Source organism: Falco biarmicus, chromosome 17, assembly GCF_023638135.1.
Source record: "Falco biarmicus isolate bFalBia1 chromosome 17, bFalBia1.pri, whole genome shotgun sequence".
In the NCBI taxonomy this organism is placed as follows: Eukaryota; Metazoa; Chordata; class Aves; order Falconiformes; family Falconidae; genus Falco; species Falco biarmicus.
In genome coordinates, this window is record NC_079304.1 from 3,414,363 (window position 1) to 3,434,961 (window position 20,599).

Consider the following 20,599-nt stretch of genomic DNA (forward strand, 5'->3'; position numbering starts at 1 on the left):
CTGCAAGTTGCAAAGATGTAAAAAAGAAGAATGGCAGCTAGAATGAATATTTTTAAAACCAAGAACACTGCTCAGGGACAGATTTGAGGTGCCAGGGCTGGCTAGGAGGACGTGATGTCCTGTCTGTGCTGGGGGCAATGGCAGCGCCAGGAGCCCCTGCCCAAAGCAGTGCTGCTCAGCACCGGAGCAGAGCTCACCGACAGACCTCGACCCCTGGCAGGATCTGACCCACCTCTCAAAGGGAATCGCTTCTTCTTTGGCTCTTTGTCCTCATGCTGAGCCTGGCAGAGGAGATGCTGATAGGGGCTGGGATGGACCCTGGGGGGGGACCTCGTGTTGCGTTCCTGGGGAGCAAAGTGGGGCAGCCAGGAGCCTCACGCGTGTCACTGTGCCCCTGCCCTGCACTCCCCAGCCTTCGGGGGGGTCGGTTGTTTATTGGGAAGCGAAATAACCGCAGCTGGGCTCCTCCAGGCTGTTTTTTTCGTGTTTTGGTTTGTTTTTTTTTTTTTTTTTAAAGTGTCACTTTTCCCCTTACTGTTTGTCATCTGCTCCCCTCAGCCTGCCCTCGTCCCCCCAGGAACACGTGGTGCTGGGGACGCCAGCACCGCCGCTGTTTGTCTTGGTCAGGAGCGCCGATGCTTTGCATTCGTTTGAAGTGCTGAAGACATCTCAGCACAGAGCCTGTCTGTGCACTGGGAGTTGGAGTTTCTTCTGAGGAGCCCTGAAATGTTTTTAGGAAAAAAAAAAAAAAATTCCCAAACAAGGGAAGCTTGTTACCGAGCCGGCAGGAGCCGGGGGAGCAGCACAGAGCAGGCTTCTGGCAGGATGGGGGGGGCGAGACCCTGCAGTCCCCCCCAGCAGCAGAGCCCTCCGGCCCATCATCGGGTGCACTTCATTGCACGCAAGGGCAGAGCCTATAAATATCCCAACTCCAAATTTTCAAGAAGTATTAGGAACTCTCCAGGCTTATTTTTGAGCGCTGTTACGAAAGGGCTTTAGCGGATTAAAGCGTGCCCAGATTAATCTGTGCTCCGGAAGGCACAGGGTGTGGGAAGGGCAGCCCTGACGCCCTGGGGACGTGGTGCAGGGGGGTCACCAGGGCTCCTGGGCTCCCCATCCCATCGGAGCATGGGGCAGCAGCAGCAGTCAGACTGTGGGGCCACAGCTGGTGGGGCAGGGATGGATGCTTTGGCAGCCGCTGGGCTTCCAGTCCCCCACTTACCCTCCAGCCCCGCTGGGCACCCCAGACCCAGCCAGCATCCATAGGGATGCAGATTTTCACAGCTCAATGTCAAATTTCTGTCCTCTCCACTTTCCGCAGGAGGCAATTAGCCAACAGGCATAATAACAATTTAGTAAGTGTGTCAAAATAGCGAGCCAGTCATGGTGTAGGGCAGGCTGTGCCTTTGGAGAAGCTTTCCATGGGGTGAGGATGTGGCAGGTGGCTTTTCAAATGGGAACACAGAAATCTGAGGGTCTGGCTGCTCATCCCACGCCTGTGTGCGAGCTTGCTCCTGCCTGGGAGCGGCTGCGGAGCTCAGGGAAGGACTCGGGACAGGCACCCCAGCGCTTTAATCCGTGCCAGTGTCTCACCTCCCCGGCCAGATGCGGAAGGGAGATTATTTGTGCTGCTCCATTGCTGCTGGAAGGCACGTGGCGTTGCGGGGCTGGGAGCTCGCAGGGCAGGATGAGTGCAGGCTTAGGCAGTGGACGAGTCAAGGGGATTTGCAGAGCCCCGGCAGCCACCTGCACCACCTGGAGCTCTCGTGACACTGGCACTGCTGCGGTGCCCGTGGGCTCCATGCGGCAGCGAGCGCGGCCGGGGGAAGCACCGAGGTGGGCTCTGGTGGTGGGAAATCCATCTCCAGCACCTGCCTGGGTTTGGCCTCTGCTTAGCAGTGGGGAAGCTTTTTGGTTCGTCCTTGGGAGCATCCCCCTCTCTAAAGACTTGGGCAAATCCTCTCTTTGGCGAGGAAGGTGGCAGCGTGCACGGTGAGATGCTGACAGGCGGCAGCGTCCCCCCCAGTGCCTGGGAGGCAATTCCCCACTGCCCACCCCACCCCCCCCAGGTGACAAAGGAGCTTTTTCTTCTCCTGCCAGTTGCGGGGAGCCCAACCCCTCTGCAGCCCCCGCAGGAGATAACGTGGGCTGTGGAGGGCTGGAGATAACAGCAGGCAGGGGAGGATGGAGGTCCGGGGGGTCAGGGCCAGCGTGGAGCTGCAGCAGGGTCCCCACTCGGTGTGTCCCCCGGCAGGGAGGGCGATGGGGAGAGGCACTGGCTGGTGGCACAGTGCCAGCTGCACCACTACCACTAATAAACAGCCGGCCCATTTGAATACTAATTAGCACATGGCACATGAAGCCCGTTTTGGCTGTGGATGGAGTGAAGGGTGGTAGGTCCTGGGGGGCTGGCGTGGAGCAGGGGGCTGCATGAAGGCGGTCGCTGGTCCTGGGGGGCTGCAGAGGGTCAGGACAGTGGGCTCTGCCCCCAGCACAGGGACAGCTTGTGTGGGCAGGGTCACAAAGATGCTTCTGTGGAGAATTTGGCCCCTCTGCCTGACCCGGCCCCCGGCAGCGCTTTGGTGGGGTGTAAATCAGTAATCAAGAGCAGGAAGGCCCTGCAGACCCCAGACCTCGGCAGCGCAGGGGTCTCGCGGACCATACACGGAAGCCCCAGCAGCCACGGCTGCAGTCCGGAGTCCTCTATGCATTGCCAAAATTACTGCATTTCTTCACCTGCTGACAAGGCGTTGGAAAAGGGAGGAATTTTTAAAACATAAACCAAATAAAATTAGGTCTTCTGGTAAGGGATTAAATCAGGGCCCTCAGCTGTATTTATAGAAGGTTCAAAAGTAAATCTGTTCTCAGACTGAATAAATATTTTGCTCAGGCAGGCGCGATCTTCAGTTCATCTGTCTTGGAAAGACTTGACTGAGAGGGGAATTGATTTTCTTCAGCTTGAACAAAGCAAGCAACTCTCAAACCCAGATAGATAGTGAAGTCCCATTATCGGCTAAAATGGGGAAGCAGCTGGGAAGTCATTAAAGAGAAAGTGAAAATGAAGCTGCTTTAAGGAGGCAGCAATTCCCTGACCCCGCTGTGATGGCTGGGGCTGCCACCCCCAGGAGCTGCTCTGGGGACGTGTTGGTCCAGCCCCATGAGAGCATTTGGCAACACCGGGTGACCACCTGCCATCAACACCAGCAGCTCCCCAGGGCAGGTGGGAGTGGTGGGCACTGGTTTTGCTGGCTGCACTGGGGCAGGGACCACCTGCCCATGGCCCTGTGCTGGGGACGTGGCACGGTGGACCCGAGGGTGGCTGAGCTGGGATGGAGGGGGATCGGTGCAGGCATGGCATGGTGGTAGTGCCAAGGACATGGACCCCAACCTCTGCTCCAGCACTGATGACCTGGAGGTCTGGAAATGCTGGCAGCTGGGCTGGGAGCTGCCCAGAGTTGGGCAGAGGTTCTCCCCGGCAGCGTTCGCCCCGACATTGGCTTGTTTCGCAGCAGAACTCCAGCTCAAAGAGCTTGTTAATTCAAGCCGGCACCTGGTGTTTTCAGACATCAGTTACTGCTAAGACAAGAGCTTAGTGCTTTGCTCTTGACAAAAGCTGCTGCCGGGTCAGCTCCAGCGTGGCGTGAACTACGCGGCGAGTGCTGCCAGGGCTGCCGGTGCCGCCTGGCAAACCGGGGCTGCAGCACTCCCCTTGCCTTTTCCCAGGTCATCCAGGGAAAAATGAAAGGGAGAACTAAGAAAAAGCCAAAACCCTTGGCAGCCTTGATTTCTTCTCTTTTTATTTCCTGAGAACTGCATCAAGCGAATGCCTGTCTGCAGAAGCTCCCCAGCCCCAGGAGCTCCCCAGCTCCAGTCCTGCCCTGGAGCCCAGCCCTGCCGTGAGGGATGTCCCAGGGCAGGCGCAGGATGCTCCTGGCCGGGCCCATCTGATGCCCACCTGGCTCTCTCACTGCTGGACCTGGCCTTCCCCATCACTGCTGTCCCTCTGGCCGACCCTAAACCAGCTTTTCCCCCATCCCAGTCTGGGACACCCCGGGTGGGTGGGAGCAGTGGCAGTGCCAGGCGAGGGTTTGCTGTGTGAGCTCTGTCCGCCCCGTTCTAAAAAAAGCCACAAGATGAGCAAAATTATCCGCTGAGTCACTAATCATTCACTTGCTGCTTTAGTCACCAGCTTTCCCACACTGGGGGGACGTTTGCTGCTGAGGGGGCATAAACTGAATTGTAATTGCGCTAAATAGATGTGGCTGAGAGAAATAAAGAGCTGCTGCTGCACGCGCAGCTTCTGACACCAGATGGATCATCGGGCTCTACAGCCACCGGAGGTGCTCAATTAATGATGACTCCCTAACAAACCCATTGATTAATAGCACCAGTGTGCTGCAGCACCGAGGCGTGCTCCCCGCAGAGGTGGTGGCAGCGGAGCAGCTGCTGCCTGTGTCCCGTGTCCCGTGTCACTGTGTCCTGTCCCTGCCCTGTAGCCCCTCTCCACAAGCATCGCATCAGCTGCTGAGGGATGCGAGCTGCTTTTCCATGGGGTGCTGGTGTGGTGGGAGCATCCTCTGCTCGGGAAGGGTTGCTGGGGGTTGGAACCATGGTTGGGTGACCATAGTGGAGGCACGTCTGAGATCCCGGGATTTGGGAAAGCAAAGCTGCCTCCTGTCCCCATCACCTGAGCCGGAGGTTCTTGTCCTTCAAGCAGAAAATTCTGCTGGAGAGCTGGGATTTGCCACGGTTCTTTCTCAAATGTGTGACCATGACCTGGAAATACTGAGAAAGGATCGAGCCAGGGCTGCAAACCTGCCTGTGAACGCGTACGGCCGGCAGGCAGGGCTCCTCCAGCACGGGTGCCAGCAGGCATCTTCTGGGGGACAGCTTTGCTCTGCCACTTGCCTCACAGCCTCTCGGATGAGGAAAGAGGGATTATTGCTCAGGTGTCAACACATTTGCAGCTGCAAACGCAGGGGGACAGATGCTGCTGGCGGGGCGGGGGGGGGGGCACAGGTGGGTGTCACATTGCTGGAGCCTCCAGACAGAAATAGCTCCCTGCACAGCCCCATTTCCAGCGAGCCCACGGGAGCTCAGCATCGGCTGCTCCATCCCTGGAAGAGGCTCACTCTCACAGGGGGGTGGGTGCTGCGGGGGAGAAAGGAGCTGGGAGCTGTGGGGTAGCCCTGAGTCTGCAAATCATGGCTGTGTGCGTAGAGCAGGGGCCTCTCTGGGTTTGGTGCAGAACAGTGGGGAACTGGGCTATGGATGGGCCCTTTGTCTGCTGGTGCTGTGCTGGTGCAGGGGGGGTCCTGTCCTGGAGCCCAGCCCTGCCGCAAGGGATGGCCCAGGGCAGGCGCAGGATGCTCCTGGCTGGGCACCACGTGGCATCTCTGATGCCCATCTGGCTCTATCGGTGCTGGACCTGGCCACCTCCATCACTGCTGTCCCTCTGACCGGCCGCAAACCAGCTTTTTCCCCATCCCGGGTGGGTGTCAGCGTGGTGGGGCTGAGCCGGGTGGTTGGGCGGTGCCGATGCCTCCCTGCCTCCCCCCGCGCCCAACACGAAGAGCTCTCTTTTAGCCGAATAACCCCGCCGTGCTGGAGCCAAACGCATGTGAAAGGGCCTGTCTCCGAGCAGGAAAGAGCCATAAAGGGCCTATTTATGTAGCTGGCTCCTTGCAATGTTTTCAGACACAGCCCTCGCATGTTTTCATAACAGCAACGCCTCCAATCTCTCACCAGCTGCCAGCAGAGACGAGCCTTTCGCCGCTGTCCTCTGCTTGCATCCTGGCGTGCCCGGGGCCCTGGGTGGCCGCGGTTGGTGCCAGGGCAGCGCTGGGCTTGGCGGGGTGGGCGCAGGATGCGGGCGCTGCGGTGTTGGCTGCTTGGCGCAGGGCTGGCATGCTGCGCACCCACCGCTCGGTGATGCTCCGGCTGCCCTCCCCGGGTACCGAGCATCTGGGTAGCGCGCAGGGCTGCAGCCGGCGTGGGGGCACGTGTGTGGGGGTCGAAATGTGGGGCTCCTCTTCCACCCTTCCTGCACGTCCCTGTTTGGAGCGTGTGCTGCCCCTCCAGCTCTCCTGTGCGCTCGGGAGCAACACTCACCCTTGGCAAGGGGCTGGCCAGCTGCTGGTGTTCCAGTTGGGATGCCGGCCCCAGCACGGGCAGCGGAGGCAGCCTGCAGGACCGTGCCTTGGCTCCCTCTGCCGATCCTGCCTGCGAGGGTGGCTCTGTGCCCACCCATGGGCAGCTCGGACCCTTGGCATGGACGGGCCGTGGTGTCTGGCGGCCGTGCATCCCAGGATGTGGACTTGCCAGCACCTCTGCCCGGGCCACCTTCCCACCGTCTTCCCTATCACCTGGAATTTGCTGGCGGGCAGCGCTGAGCACGGGGCTGCATCCTGCGCCTGGCTGGAGGAACGGCAGCTCCCCAGCTTCGCCCTGGGAATGCCGCTGTGGAAGAACCAGCCTCTCCTCCAGCCATGGCTCCCCTGCTGCTCATCGGCCACGTGCCCGGGTCGACGGGAGCTGCCTGCTCGGTGCCCAGTGCCGCCATCCCCCTGTGTCAGGCACCCGCCGGTGACAGCAAGGCAGCCCCCGCGGTGGCAGCGCCACAGTGGTGGCAGTGCCATGCGTGCTGACTGGTGTGGGAGGCAGGTGAGCGGCAGAGGAGGGAGATCTTTCCCGTTCAGCACCGATGCGCGGGAGGGAAGCAGGCACCGAGTGCCTTGGCTGGCGTGGAGCTGAGTGAGGCTCCTGTGGGCACCCCAGCACCCTGCGGGGACCCCGTAACTGCCCGAGCACTCTCCAGGCCACGCAGCTGTGACGGGCTCCTTGTCCCCTTTGGCGCGGTGTGACAGAGCAGGTGCTCAGGGAAGGGAGGGCAAAATTTCACCGAGTGCTGGGGGTGAGTCCCAGTGCCATCACCAGTCTCTCCTCCTGCACCAGCCGAGCCTGAGCTGGGACCTGAGCCTTGTGCTGTTACAAACCCACCCGAAGCCCCCCCATGCAGCAAGCCGTCTGCGGCACGTACCGTGCACGGCTCCGCGTGCCCGGGGCTGGCTGCTCACAGCCTGTGTCCACGTGTTTTCCATGGCAGGGAGACAAGTAACTTTTCATGAGTCCATTTACAAATTCCTTTCAAACAGGAAAGCTGACCCACTAGAGCTCATTAAATAACGTTAATGGTGCTGCCCAAATAAATATTAGAGCTGTCACCTGTGCTGCCAGCCAACACTTGCTGCCTTCTGGCCTTCTCGGAGCAAAGGTTTCTCAGTTTAATTGGACGCACGTGCTTCAGTCCTGACACCAGCGACCTCTGCTACAGCAAAGGATGCTCACACTGCGGCGATTGGCTTCCTGCGACTTTATCCTGGCCCTGCAAAAGCGGGGAGTGACTCCAGCCGGCTTGTGGGAGCCACGGGCTGCTGAGCTTGGAGATAACCAAAGAAACCAAAACAGCATGCGGAGAGGAGTTGACTGATACAGGTCACGCTTATCACCAAACTGATTAAACCCGAGCTCTAAAAGTCTTTTCCTCTTTCTTCTGTCCTCTACCCAGCAAGTAATGTATAACTTCATTAGTCCATGTCCAGGAGACACTGAAAGACATGGACAATTAATTATCATCTGTCCCATTTAATTTCCCTGCCGATCAGTGATGGTTTCCCAGCGGTTCACAGGCAAGTCAGCGTTTCAAGATGTGAGCTGAGGCTGAAAACCAGCGCTCCTACAGCGCAGCTGCCACTTGCGTAGCCCTGTGATGGGAACCTTGCACCCCCATTGCTCCCAGGGAACCCCTCAGCAGCACCTCCCAGTCCTCACTGCCACCAGGCTCAGGGGGCTTGGGCCTACCGTGCCACCCCCGGGCTGTAGGACCACCACCAGCAGGCTCCAGGCTTTAGGGGCTTGATGACTGGAAGGACCCAAAGTGCTGCCATGTACCAACACGTGTTCCATCCTTCCAGCCCAGGAAGGTGTCCACATCTCTCCCCAGCCTTCCCTGAGGCATTGCCCTACTGATGCGTGTAAGATTTTGTCACAGTTTGGAGAGTTTAATAATTCTGCCAGATCTGCACAAATACCCTTATTATGTGGCTGAGGCAGATCCTGGGTTTGGGTGCTCCAAGGATGCGAGAGGCGTCAGGATGCCCTGGAGGTGCAGGGTGCAGTAGGGTGGGACCAGTCACCCCATCATCCGAATACCTGCTGTGGGGGAGCCCCCCACCCTCCTGAGAGCTGCTGCCAGGGAGCCCAGGGGTGCCTGTGGTCCAGCACCGGGCAGTGCAGCATCCTGCTGGCGGGCTCCCATCCTGCTCGGGGCAGCCACGCCATGCACCCCAGTGCCTCAGAGCAGCCAGCAAAGCCTGGTGGAGAGCTGGTAGCTGGAAGTTCATAAAAATGAGTAAAACCAATTAAAAGGGAAATGGCTGAGCTCCCACCTCCTGCGAGGCGCCTCAGGTAAGCAGTGAGCTGCCTGAGCCAGCCGTGATGGGCACGGCCGGGCTGTCTCAGACTGGTCCCCAGCCTCAGCCAGCTGAAAGGAGCTCTGGGAGGGGTTTTGGTAAACACCCCAAAATCTCTATAAACAACTAAAAGGTTGCAGAAGTAATCCACAGATGGAGGGATTGCCATGGCTAATCTGAAGGCAGCAAGCACTGGCTGTGTGGTCCCTCTCTCTGAGGCATGAGAGCAGCGCGGATGCAGAAGTGAAGGACAGGTTTGGACCCTGACTTCTGTCTCCTCTGCCCCCCGTAGCTCTGGTGCCATCACTCTTTGCCTTACCCAGCCCCATCCTTCCTGCTGGTGCTGCTGGCCCGGCCGCGTCCCCTGCCCACTGCCCTGGTAGCGCTGGGGCTGATGCTCCCGCAGCCCCGAGGGGAACGGTAGCGGTGGGTCCCACCGGGTCCTGCCCGTTTGGTGCTCGCCTCAGGTCCTGCTTCCCAACTGCTCTGCAGAAAGCATTTCTCACAAGTTTCTTTCATAAGAAATGGTAAGCACAGGCTTTGATTCAGCTCTCCTTTTCCTTTCTTCCTTTTTTTTTTTTTTTTCTTTTTCACCCCCTTCCTAGTCCCAAATGAAGAAAGCCCTTTGATCGTGCCGGGTTCAGACTCCGTAACAAGCATCTCTGTTTGTATTGTGGGGTTGTCTGTGATAACGTGACAACGTGTCTCCTCGTCGTCTCACACACAATGAATTATTTCTTCCACTCTTTTTTTGTACCATCTCTGGGATAAATTACTGCTTCCAGTATTAGCAGATGGGCTTGTCAACCAGTGAAGCATCCTTAAACTCTTAGATTATATGCTGCCCAGCACAGAGTGCCGGCCACTGCGGCTCAACCAAGGCTGCAGTAAAATGTTTGTGTGGGGCATTGTCAGGCTGGCTTGAAAGCAAATTGCTTTGCCAATTTATTTTCTTTCCTGTGTATGAACATATTTTTCTTAAAGGGATGCTGTCGCATTGAATATGGAGCTGCCAACTGCAGGCATTAAAAAATCATGGGTCGTCCCATTTTCCATCCTCCCACTCTCAATTCTAAGAAAACAATAAATTCGGGGTTCTTTTTACTTGTCATCTACCTTTCAGCTAGAGATGCTTTTTCAAGCTCTTCCCAGCAGCTGGGAGGTTTGGGAACTTCAGTGCCATGACAAGCACTGCAGATCTGGGGCAGATCATGCCAGGGCGGATCGGCAGAGGGGCGATCCCCCTGCTGCGGGACCCCTGGTGTCAGGCTTGTTCTCTTGGTCCCTTCTCCCCAAAGGTCCGGGCTTGGTGGCCACGGTCAGAGGGCAGAGCTGGCAGCAGCCCTCGTGACAAAGTGCTCGGGGAGCCTTTCGTTCCTGCTGAAGCTGGTGGGGCTGAACCACGTGCTGGTAAAGCCAATTTTCCCCAGATTTGTCCCTGAAAGCATGTTGACCATCAAGCCCGATCCTGCTGCCTGGATTCTGTGTCACATATGCTGAAACTGATGCGGAAAATCCTCCTCCAGCTCTTATCTTTCCAAGCGCTTTTTTTTATTTATTTAGAGAACTTAATGAAAGTAGTTTTATTATATTTTGACAAACTTTCATTTTTAGAGGGTGTTTTTAGGCAGCGAGCGTAGTGCTTAACCAGGGAAGTAAATCGGGCGTTTGTCAGAACTGGGCAGCCTCCCGGGAATGCTGAGCACTGGAGGGATCGATCTGAACCCAGGTCTCGGTTTTGGCCAGGGGTTGGTGCTTCTCCTTCTCTCTGCTGCAGGTGACACCCAGCTGAAGGGCAGCCCCAGCTGGGCTGCGTTTGGGAGGGCTATAAAAAGGGGAGGGAGGCAGCCCTGGGGGTTTGGTAGGGGGTGTGCTGCTCAGCACCCCTGCACCTGCACCCCAGCACCCCTGCGCAGGGATTGCTTTGCCCTCCTAGCCAGACCTCCTGCAATGCTCTGGTAGGTCCTGGTGCCTGTTTCATTTGGGGGGTCCTGGACTGGAAAGAAATCATTTTGGTTTTGGTGGTGTTGGGTGCAGCTCCTTCTTGAGCTTGTGCTCTCCTGAGTGTGAACCTGGGATGGAGGCAGAGCCTTGGTCAGGACACGGGTATTTCAGTCCTGGTGGTTAACATACGTGCAACATATGGTCGTGGAAGGGTCAGAAGGCAGGCGTAATGCAAAGTCTTTTACCAGCCTTTTTAATGAAAATAGTTTTCGAAGCTATACTTTAATGGCAGTCTCATGGATTTGCAGGGCTCAGCTTATTTGCTGCCCCACCGCGTGGGCTCCAGAGCCGCCTCCGGTAGATCAGGTGTTTGATAACTTTTATTTTAATAAAGCACTGGGCTTGACTTTGATGGACTGATCCAAAGCACTACATGGATTTGAACAGATCCCATTGCAAATATCTTTATTTGATACCCCAGCAATGACTGGATTTCAAATGTCACTTGCTTAGCGCTATGAAATATTTAATTTAGGTTGTAATACAGTAGCCTGCAAGAACTTCAACTTAAATTGGAGGTCTCCGTGCTAGCCAGCAGCTATCCACAGACACGCTTAAAAGCCAGTTTCTGCCCCAAAAAGCTCCTGACCCAGATGTAGCAGTGAGGGGAGCCTGTGGGGACAACACTGATCATCTTTGCTGTGGGTCCGTGCTGGGACCCCAGCTCGGCTCTGTGAGTTGTGGTCGTGGGCATCCCCTACCTCTGCCCCCCAGGGCACACATGGGTGGGGGAATGCGACCGCCACCGTGATGCTCGTGGCTTTGTGCCTCCGGTGGTGGCCACTGCTGGCCCAGCCTTTGGCGCTGGTGGTGGCTCGCTGGGAACTGGCAGCCCCTCGCCTGGCATCAGGTGCCGGGGTCAGGACCAAGCTGTGTGGTGATGGCAGAGCTGCCTTGGGCACAGCACCCACGCCTGGGCTGGGCAGGCGGAGCTGGAGCCTGGTGGGCACTGGGCTGTGGCCTCATCCTGCCTGGGCGGGCTGGCGGGGCTGCTGGCCCCCGGGGAGGGTCTTTTCTCACTTGAAAGCAAAAGCTTTGAGCGGTGCTTGCCTGGCGGGGCCTCCGAGCTTTGCTTTCTCTCCTTACATGGCTCTAGCACAAACCCAGCTGCAAGGAAACGCAGCTGAGCCCCGCAGAGGGAGCTGAACCGGCATGCTCTGAATTGGGGCTTTTGATGTTTAATGCGATAATCTCATTCCGAGTCCTGCACATGTGGTAAATCATCTTGCCCAGGAACCTGCTTCTGGCAGCCTCAGCAAGAGGGGCACAAGGTGCTGCCAGGGCTCGGACCCCTCCCCATGGCAGAACGCGTTTCTCTGGGGTTTATTTTCTGGTATAAAATAGCTGCAGCAAGCTCAGCGAGGAGCCTGGGGTGGGGGTCGGGCCCAGGGCAGGGCGACCCCCAGCAGCCATGGGAGGGACGGTGCATTCGGGGAGCTCCGGTCCCAGCAAACCCGTGCCACGTGCGGCATCACCTCATGGTTTGTGGGTCTGTGCGAGTTGCCATGAGGGTCAGGGCTCTGTCAGGGTGGCAGGAGCCAGCCCTGCGGCCAGAGGAGATGCTGCCATCTCACAAGTGGTGTCTGGATTTGATTTCAGGGGGATCTGAAAGACAAAAAAAAAAAAAAAAAAAAAAAAAAATCAACCCTGTTTGTAACAACTAAGAAGAGCCGGTGAGGAGCAGCTTGGCCAAGACTTGCCCCGTGGCTGCATCGGGTTGCACTCCATGGGTCTATTTTAAGAGGCAAGCGGGGGAGCAGCCAGAGCTGTCATCTGCCAGATCCCTTTGGCTGGGCACCGCCGCTCCGGCAGCTGCCCCGTGATTAACACTGTGCCAGGGTGACATCCCCGCTTTCCCCCCAAAGCTCGGCTAAGCTGCCTGTTTTATTCTTCTGCTGTGACACTTCAGATCCCCCACCTTGCCAGCTCCTCCCTGCCGGGATGATGCCCGCAGCCAGCTCAGCCCTGGTGCTTTGCCCACCTGCATCCTCTGGGAACTTTGTGCCCTCCTTTTATTTTGGCATCATGTGGGGGAGAGGGCTTGGGGCTGGGTGGCTGCACGGGGGACAGGCGCAGCCTCAGCTCGCCGTGGGTTTGTAATAGGTGGCTCTGCCCTAATCCTTGTGCTGATCACAAGAAACCTGAAGGATTTTGTGATCCTGCAAGCCCTGTGCCAGGCGTTCCTCAGCTGGCAGCGTGCGGAGCAGCCGGGGGGAGCCGCAGCCAGTTGGGATGATGAATCGCTGGCGCCTCAATCTTTCCTCTCCTGCTGCTCCCTGAGGCTGTGCTAACATTTACAGCTGAACCCCTGGGGACAAAATGTCAGGCTCCCTGCCTGTATCACATTGCTTTTTTCTCTGCTGGTGCAGGAGTGGGTGGGCTGCTACCAGGAGCCCACCCTCAGGGAGGAGCGGGACCTGGTCCTGGCAGACCCAGCACCACCTCATTGATCATTCTGCAAAGACACAGCCCGTGCGCCCTGCCTGTCCTGTCGCCACTGTCTTTTTCACTCTCGTTACCTCACTCTGCCCGTTTGGTCCCTGCTGAAGCTGATTAATCAACTCGTTATCAATGTGGTTTTAGAAGCTGAGGGATCAGGGGACCCTGGGATGGGAGCCGAGAGGCATTTCCCAGCTCTTGGTTCCTGGGGCACATGGGCATGTTCTCTTCTCCGCTGCAGAAAAGAAGCATTGCTCCCTCCGCGGCATCTCTTTTGGTTTGGGTTTTAGCTGTCCTGGCTGTTTGGGAGCAGGGCTGAGATCTGCTGATTCAGGGGACACGCAGCCCTGTGGTGTTAATGATCTCTGATGTGCAAACAAGAGGACATGCACAGCAGCAGCGGTGTGCTTGTGCAATGCTCTGTGTGCCCGGGGTGCTGCACGTTGTCCCACTGCCCTTCAGTGAGTGGGGCTGACGGGAGACCTGGGGGGCATCTGAGGGTAAAAGCCAGCCCGGGTGCTTCGAGGGGCTTGGATTCAAGGTCTGAGCCCCCTGCGTGCCCTGGTCCCTGTGCCAGGAGCCAGCCTGCAGCCCAGAGCTCTTTAGGAGGGCTGGCTCGTCCTAATCCTTGCTCTGACCAGGAAGGTTTATGGACTGATCCTAAAACGTGCCTCGCCCCGGCATTAGCAGAGCATATGTTGGGGCTGAAGGGGGGCAGAAGGGGGCTGGTTTGATGCCATGTTATGAAATGCTGAAAGTGATGCAGGCACGGCCAGGGCCCTCTGAAATCTGTGGTTTGCCCACGTGGGCACAGCTCTTAGTCTGGGACATCAGAGCATCTCTTTGGTGCTGTCGCAGGTCTCCTGGGCCACCCCATCCCGGGGCCACAGCCCCCCTGTGCTTGCCGCAGCCAAGACTGGCTGCCTTTGCATCCCTCTACCAGCGGCTGGTGCCTCTTAACGAAGCTGCACAGGGAATTTTCTGGGTCTGACCTTCGAGGCAGCCCAGGAAGCTGCCCCATCTCCCCATCCACCAACAAAGCTGATGTCAGGTGCATTCGCCTGCTCTTGGCTCAAGGTAGCTCCTCTGGTGCAGCCTCCTGCCAGCTGGCGCCTGCTCCCTCCCGTGACGTTCAGGGCTTTTTGGAAACTTGCTGAGCCGCAGGCACCCAGCTCCTACTCACCCCGGCTGGAGGCTGGAGGCTGCTGATGAGGGCTGATTTAGTGGCGATCGAACCGCATTTGAAGCGTTCCTTGAAATATGAGCCAAGTGTCGGAAACTCGCCGGGTGTAGGGGCGTTCGCTGTGCCCTGACAGCCGTGGCACACGGGCAGGAGCTGGCTGGGTGGCTGCGAAGGGCAAGGCTCCGCGCTCCCTTTGCCGGCGACCAGGTAAGAGCCTCCCCGTGCTGGGCTGGGGGCACCAGGTGCTGCCTCTAAAGCATCGCTTTGTGCTGAGCCCAAATGGGTGGGTGGGCTGGAAATCGCCTGCACCAGCAGTGAGGGGTCTGTGCCAAGGCAGGACTGTGGTGGCTGCCACCCCCAAGCCGGGGTCCTCTGTTCCCTGGGGGGGTCTGGGGCTCCTGGGGGTCTCTGGAGGGCAGCTGTGGCTGGGGATCCACGGTGCAAATACCTGCATGGTGGTGACGGGATCACGGGGCTGCCCCAGATCTGAACTGACCCTCTGCTGAGATTTACACCCCCAAGCGTGGTGTAATTACTGGCTGATTTAGCTCATTCAGGCCAATTTTAATGGGGACACACTGTCAGCTCCAAAGGCAAGTTTCAGTAGAAAAACGCAGACTGAGCCAGCAGTGAGATGCGGTGATTTGAGTTGTGAGTTGAGTCGTGATTTGAGTTGCGCTCGGGTAAGGGACCGTGGTGTTTGCTGGCTGTCCTGGGGATCCTTACAAATGCAAACAGGGCCACTGCAAATTAGCTCATTGCTTCGGGGGGTGGGGGGGTTTAAGTGAGTTTTGTGACAGCTGTTGGTGGCGACTTTAATACTAATTCTTGTACTTCCGTTGCTTTTATTTACGATGACGTGCACTCAACCAGAAATAAGGAAAGCGGATTCCGTGTTATGAAATCATGTGAACTCAAATCAGATTACTTTTTTTTTTTTTTAAGGTTTCTTAGATTTCTCTCTTGGCAAATTCATCCAGACTTTAGGTTCAGGTGGCTGTTGCCCCAGTTCTATATTGTGGAATACGGGATCTTCAGATCAGGAATGTTGATGCTGCTCCGACTCCGCAGCGAAGGCGGTTTTAGTTGTGTGGTGGTTCTGGCCCCGCGTGTTGACTCTGTTTTGTTCAAGCCAACTAAAATGCCCATGGGGTGCAAATTGGTGCCGATGGCAGGAGGGAGCCTGAGGGTCCCTGCTGGGGTGGGACTGGGAGAACATCCCTGGGCAGATGCTCGGGCTGCATCAGTGGGGAAACCTCTGGCCGGGCTGTGTTTAACTGCACTCCCTGCACCCCGGGACGGCCTCGCTGGGTCTGTCCTTGCTTTATCCAGATTATGGAGCATCAGAATTGAGGCAAAGGACCCAGCATGCACCGAACCTGCGCTCTCATCAGGATTTTGTAGCTTAGCCAGAACCCTGCTATCCTGGTGGCTTAGCTCATGCCCATCCCACTGCTTTTCTGGGTGCAAGCCTATTCCCTCTGCTAAAAATCAGCTGTTTGGAGATTCTGGGGGACACAGCATGGAGGGTGGGTGACTGCAAGACCTCTGCCACATGCCCTGAGCTCCAACTCCTCCTTTGCAGGCTGAGGGTGTGTAAATGTGTCAGCACGCTGCAGATGTCTGCTGGCATCGCCTCCGCTAATCCCCCTTGCTCCTCCCTGCCGGCGTCGGGAGCTGCTGTCGCCCACAAGCTCCTGGCAGAGCCGCTGGGCAGAAGGTGGCCAAGTGTGGCACAGGCCACTCTTTGGTCCACCCACACAGCCCAGGGGCTCACCGAGGCTTGACCCTGCCTGGCTGCAGAGGTGAGGGATGCTGCGTCAGCACGGTGCGTGGGCAGGCGCGTGGCAGCACGGTGCCTGCAGTCTCACAAGAGTTTGGTTGGCGTTTAGGAGCCCAAGTAAAGGATGTCCCAGCGTGGGGCTGCTGCAAAAGCTCAGCTGCTGGCCACACGCAGCAAAAGGGTGTCCCCCGCAGAGGGGACCACGGGGCAGGGCAAGCTGGCTTCCTGCGAAGAGTGCCTGGAGGTGCCGGCGTCTTGGGAAATGGGATCTCATTGCCGGGTGCGCACCAAGGACAGGGCAAGGCCCCGGGTGCTCAGGCAACCAGACAAGGTTCTCCAGGGGCTAAAATTAATTTGGGCTTCAGCTCAAGCGTTACACCGGCACCCGGGGGTGCAGCATCCCTGGGACCAGCACCAATACTGGGACAGGGTCCTGCAGCCTGGGCTGCTGGTGCAAATGAATCCGGCCTGGCTCCTGGGAGGAGAAATCACTTTTGGTGGGGAAGCGTGGTCCATGGGGGGGCTGGACTGCGGCGGTCGGCAAAGGGAGTGGTGGCTGCAAAGGTCCTGGAGCAGATGAAGTCGTGTGTCCTCACCCGGCAGAGCCCAACTGCTGCATCCCTTCCACCCACATGGATATGCTCCCTGGATCGGAGGCCATCCTGCACCCTTTATAAACCAGAGTGTTTCTTATATCAGATATTTAACACCTGGATTTTAAATTCTAACATTTGTCAGCACTTTACAGCCTGTTGCAACATGTTTATGGTGTTATTAAAGAAAGAAAGAGAGGGAGAGACGCAAGGTTATGGGCTACTATACAAGAGTATAAAAGTGACCTTAGAATTACAAACTTGCTGTGCAGACCCGTCTGCCCGCTGTGCTGGGGACACTGCCCCGGCTGCTGGGAGTGACAGGGGACGAGGGGATGGCAATAGAATCGATTTGTTATTCCAAGTGATCATGAGCAATAAAAGCAGCAAGGACTAGAGGGGAAAAGCTCCCCTGGACTCGGCGTGCTGCGGGCAGGGTGACCTGGGCTGAGGACCAGTGTCTGGCGGGGGACGGGCTGGGGGCTCACCATGCTGGGTGGGCAGCGTGTTCTGGAAATGCCGTGTGGTGGGAGGACGGGTGCTTTGACGCAGCGCTCGCCACCGCGGTGACACCCAAGCCGCTCTGACCTTCTTTTATTTCAGAGAGATTTGGACATCTGTCAGGGAGCTTTTCGCACCCGGCAGGAGCCTTTTGCCCCGGTGGGGCCGGCACAGCCCTTGGTGGCTCCGAGCAAAGGGCAGCAAAACGTGTGGATAGCAGGGGGGGCATCGCAGGTCTGTTGGGGTGTCACTGATGCTGATCAGCCTGGGTAGAGGTGGGTGAGTGGGCAGCTCGGCCCCCCATCCCAGTGGAGCCCTGTGTCCCTTGGGAAGACCACCCAAAAGATGAGGTTGCTGATGGTCCTCCATGGAGAAGATAAAACCTTGGCTTCATTGGCCCCGGGGTGGGATAAGGTGGTGGAACTGGGATGTGCTGACCCTGTGCTTCGTTTTGGGTTTGGCTCAGAGCCCCTGAGTCACCCTGGGGCTGTGGGGGTGTCACTTAACCTTCACCGTACCTCAGTTTCCCTCCTGTGAAAGGGGCTGTTAGCCCCCCAAAAGATCCTCAATGCCTTGCAGAAAAGGCAAAATCTGCCCCAAAGGAGCCACCAGTCGGGGAGCCGCAGGCCCTCATGCCGTCAGGACCTGTCCCAGCCAGAAGTCACCGAATTTATGGTGCTGACACCTGAGAAGCAGAACAGGCGCAGCAGAAATTAAGTGAATGAGACAAGCGTGCATGCAATTAGGACAGACCTTTTAAACACTGCAATGAGAGCCGGGACAGGGAGCCACTGTCTAATCAAAGCAGCAGCAGCAATTCCCCCCTGCCCCCCTTTTTTTTTTTTTTTTTTTTTTTTTTTTTTTTTTTTTAAGACAAGGGAGACTTTTGGGATACTTTGTCCACATAATATTCCAATTTTAGCTCTGCCTCCCGGGATGTAATTGCATTAAAAATACCCAGGGAGGGGGAGGATGCCAAGGGCACCCGGGGACCTGCCTCTGCTGGCGTGTCCCCACCAGCGTTTCACATTCCTGATGCTGATAGTCTCCCACATCTGCTTTCCGGCTGCTCGGCTAATGGTTATTCTGGTAACAGCCCTCTCCCCATGGTCCCACAGGGCTCCCTGCCCGTCCGAGTGTGATCGTGCATCGATCGCTGTGACTTTTGGGGAATGGCCACAGCTGATGTGGCTCAGTTGGAGGCTGGAGTCTTTGCTCTGGGTGCGGGGCAGCTGTGCCAGCCCCATGCGTGCTGAATCCAGGAGATATAATTTGAAAAACTTCTGATTTTGTAAATAAAATTTATGGGGAAGGTGAGCCTTTCAGGGTTGGGCTGTGCTTTTTTCACCTGTCTCAAGCACAAGGGCTATGAGTTCCCTTTCATTTTCATTGGAAGGTGAAGCTGGAGCTTCAGGAAAAATCCTGAGGTCTCTAGAGAGAGTCCAGGATTGATGGGTACCAGCGGGCTGCACGTGACCTTCAGGCTCCTAAATCCTTCTGCCAAAAAGTAGTTGTACTTACTTTTAATGTAAAGTTTCATTTAGTTACGCTGCTTAGTATTTTAATTGGTGAAGCAGGAGTTTAAGGACCTTATTGCAAATGATCGTGGAGTAATCGAGGTTGGAAGGGATGTTGGTTGGTCCAACCTTCTGCCCGATGCGCAACTGGCTTCAGGGTTGGAGCACGTTGTGTGGGTCCTGGTCCATCCCTGCATGCGACTCCCCCTCCCTGAGCAAAAATGATCATAATTCCTGCAGGGGATAGTGGCACCGGGGTGCTGGGATCCCCTGGGGTGACACCGGGCTGGCTCCGTGTACCAGCCAGTAGTGTCGGGGAGCACAGCCTGGGTCCCCGTCCATCCCTGTGAGTCCTGGCTTTTGCCTCCAGCTCAACTAAACAGCTCGTGGAAAAACCTTCCGTTACTTTTTGCAAAAATTTCATTTTAAAATTTAAAAAGGAAATTTAAAATTTGCTAAAAGATGAGGGGAGATGCTTGCTCCGGGGAGCTGGGAAGAGCAAGGTGAGACCGGTGCCTTGAGAACGCCCGAACCCGCTGAGGACTGGTGCGCCCCGCTTCCGCAGGGTGGGGGGTACCCGCGCCCCCCGCATCCCGGCCCGCGCTGCCGTGGGCCCCCACGCGTGGAACGTCTGCGCCCCCGCGGGGCCGCGGCCGGGGCTGCAGCGCCTGGAGAGCAGCCGGGCGCCCCCCGGGGGTCCCGGCACCCAGCTGGGTGGCTCTGCGTGCTCCCCGTGGGTGCTGGGTGAGGGGTGGGGGGTCAGCACCCCCGGACGCCCCCCTGCCCCCCGCCATGGGTGGGCAGACCCCCAGAACATCCCCCTGCCCCATGCCATGGGTGGGCAGACCCCTCCCCCCGGAACACTCCCCTGCCCCCCGCCATGGGTGGGCAGCCCCCTGGAACACTCCCCTGACCCCCGCCATGGGTGGGCAGCCCCCCAGAACACTCCCCTGCCCCCCGCCGGGCTGGCTGCTGGGGACCCAAGGGGCACTTCTTGGGGCGCTCAAGGGTCGTCTTGGGGGAGAAATTAGACTCATCCCCAGTGGAGCCTGTGGGTGCGTGTACGGGGATGGGTGGGGAGGGCTGGGTGCACGGTGGGAGCAGGACTGGGGGACACCAGCTGTGTCCAAGGGGATGCGCAGGGATCCCCCCGGCAGGAACAGTGGGCTGGGGCTGCTGAGTGAGGGTCTCCAGGATGGTAGCCCACCAAACCAGGCAGGGATGGCAGCGGCATTTCAGGCTGCCTATTGCACAAACCAAAGCCTCTGGTCTGGTCCCTGATGGCTGAGGGGTGCACAGGTGAACCCCGAGCTGTGCCTGTGCAGCCCTTCCTGAGGATGCCAGGGACACCCAGGGCACCTTTGGGGCCTCTCTGACCACCCGCAGACACCCTGGTCCCCCACTCTTGGCCCCTCGGGGTGTCTCGGCGCAGCGTGCCTGGGTGTATTTGTAAGCAGCAGCTGCCAGCTCCAAGGTGGTAACTGGATCGCCGGGCTCGGGTGACCTTCGTGCCTCTCTGAGGCTCAGTTCTGGATGTCCCACCAGCTCCCAGTTTGGGGTCGGGCAGTGGGGACAGTGTGTCTGTGAGGTGAGGGCTGTCCCTGGCTGACCCCAGCCCCTCCGTGGGCTGCTCTTCCATGTGGTGTCCCTGTCTGGGGTCTGGGGCTTGAGCTCCCTGTGCCAGTCCGTCCCACAGAGCCCAGCATCTGGGACAGGCACCCCCTTAAAGTGGGTGAGCAAGGGCTTGAGGTGCCGGTGGCAGTCCTCCTGGGGACACCAGGCAGCATGCAGCTCCTTCCAGTTGAATTTCTTGTCCCCAGAGTTGGTTACCATCCCAGCTCTGCCCTGGGTCAACTGACGGTGCTGTCCCGGAGTGCACAGAAAGACTTTTAACTGGCACGAGGAGTGTCGCCTGGTGCTAGAAACCTGGAAGAAGTGGGTTATTCCCTGCTCCAGCTCCTCCTAGAAATCTGCTGCTCATGTTGTCTTGCCTAACGCAACTCCTCGCACGGATGCAACCGCTGTTGCTCTTGCTCAGGGAGTCCCCCCAGCTGCAGGCGGCCTGGGCACCACGCAGGTGTGGGACCTCTGCTGGGTTTTCCTGCCTC

General features: G+C 57.8%; 1 protein-coding gene across 2 annotated transcripts in view; it reads left to right on the top strand.

Annotated features, from left to right (window-relative positions):
- ZNF385C (zinc finger protein 385C) overlaps window positions 1–20,599 on the top strand; it is an 80,981-nt gene that overhangs the window by 6,711 nt on the left and 53,671 nt on the right. Inside the window, exon 1 of one of the 2 annotated variants that reach the window (XM_056362387.1) lies at window positions 14,056–14,304. The exons of the other annotated variant lie outside the window; for it this stretch is intronic. The gene's annotated coding sequence lies outside the window, so the exon portion shown is untranslated. Of the gene's footprint in view, window positions 1–14,055; window positions 14,305–20,599 lie in introns of those variants that run through there. 2 annotated transcript variants of the gene reach the window in all.